The following is a 2,141-nucleotide window of genomic DNA, read 5'->3' as shown; positions in this document are numbered from 1 at the left end:
TAATAATAATAATAATAATAATAATAATAATAATTTCAGTTATATGAATTATATATTCATATAACTGTTATATGAATTATATATTCAACTGTATTTCATTTTTTTTTTTTGTGTATTTTCTGTGTTTTGTGTATGTAAAAAACAGTGCCCAGATCACTTCTAGTAGTAGTAGTAGTAGTAGTAGTAGTAATAGTAGTAGTAGCGGTATTATTATAATTATTATTATTATTATTAGTAGTAGTAGTAGTAGTAGTAGTAGTAGTATAGAGCGTTGTGTAGGAGGGAGATGTTTGCAGGAATTGTTAAATAAATGGTACAGGAAGAGTCACCAACACTTCCACATTTTAAGTAAAAACTGGTAATTATTTACATTTGTTGCAAGTCCAAATGTGTGCGTGGCATTCATGTTGAAATGGTTGCAAGCTATTACTTGTCAGTTTGTATCTGTTGAACACACTGAGAGATGATCGCAACCACCGCACAGACACAGACAACATCAAAAGCATCAACACAGCCAATACTGACTCGGCGCCATTACTGTGGACTTGTCAACACACTCACCACCATCACGTCAATTGCTGTAAACACGCCATGGCGGAGTTAATCTTCGTACACCACACAAGCCTGTCATGCAGTAAGCAGCCCACTCCTCCTTTAATAACATAATGGATCGATACACTGCGGTACGCTCTCAAGCTCCACCTGATTTAAGTTGTTCCGTCCACCTCCACCCCTCTGTGGTGAGGCAGGCCCTCTCTGCTGCTGCTGCTGCTGCTGCTGCTGCTGCTGTGTCTGCTTGTCTCTGCTGCTCTCCGCTCCTCAACCACTCCACTGTCACCCGCTCTAATATAATGCAATGCTTGGGGACTGCCTACTTCCCTACCTGAACTACTGCCTTTATTGTCATAACACTCCACACGTGTACCATTCACGCTGCTCATTGGTGCATCTGGTCCTCCCGCAGGCGTGGTGCTTCATACACCAGCCAATCAGGGAGCAAGGGCGGCTTGAAGGCGGAGCGTAAGTGGGCGTGGCTATTTTTCTAAAGGCTTTCCTCCTTCTGGTGTGCCTCACGCCTCCCGGCCCACTTTCCCTTGCAAATTCTTTCTCTGCCTTGACCCTGCAACCATTACTGACAAGCACTCTTTGCCCCAGGCTGCTGTTGCTGCTGCTGCCGCTGCCGCTGCTGCTGCTGCTGCTGCTGCCTTCCCAGGCTTTATGGCCGTGTTGGCGTGGTGCACTGCGTGGGACTTGTGTCCGTGCTTGTGTTTTCTGGTCTCCCTCCATGTCAAGTGGTAAGTGCCTTCCCTCTCCTTGCCACCATCACCGCTTAGTATTCCAAACACTTCATTATTCTTCTTCTCCATTCATTCCTTCTTCTCACTTATTCTATCTTATTCTCTTCTTTTCTAGTCTTCCTTATTTGCTCTTCCTTATGCTTTTGTCATATGTATATATATATATATATATATATATATATATATATATATATATATATATATATATATATATATATATATATATATATATATATATATATATATATATATATATATATATATATATATATATATATATATATATATATATATATATATATATATATATATATATATATATATAGAGAGAGAGAGAGAGAGAGAGAGAGAGAGAGAGAGAGAGAGAGAGAGAGAGAGAGAGAGAGAGAGAGAGAGAGAGAGAGAGAGAGAGAGAGAGAGAGAGAGAGAGAGAGAGAGAGAGAGAGAGAGAGAGAGAGAGAGAGAGAGAGAGAGAGAGAGAGAGAGAGAGAGAGAGAGAGAGAGAGAGAGAGAGAGAGAGAGAGAGAGAGAGAGAGAGAGAGAGAGAGAGAGAGAGAGAGAGAGAGAGAGGGGCGCGGTAGTGGGTAGGTGAAGGACGGGAAAAAGAAAAAAATGAATAGAAAGAAAGACAGAAACACGCAGAGTGTAGCCGCAGCGGCGGGTGTTCCTCAGGTGTCAGGTGGTGTGTTTTGCTGGTGACACACATCTCATATGGTCGAGGAAAGACAGTTCTCTCTCTCTCTCTCTCTCTCTCTCTCTCTCTCTCTCTCTCTCTCTCTCTCTCTCTCTCTCTCTCTGACGTTTATGATGAGGTAGATATGACTGTAACAGCTCGGCCTCAAT

This window comes from Scylla paramamosain, chromosome 48 (assembly GCF_035594125.1).
Source record: "Scylla paramamosain isolate STU-SP2022 chromosome 48, ASM3559412v1, whole genome shotgun sequence".
NCBI classification, from domain to species: Eukaryota; Metazoa; Arthropoda; class Malacostraca; order Decapoda; family Portunidae; genus Scylla; species Scylla paramamosain.
Note: the sequence above shows the minus strand (reverse complement) of the source record.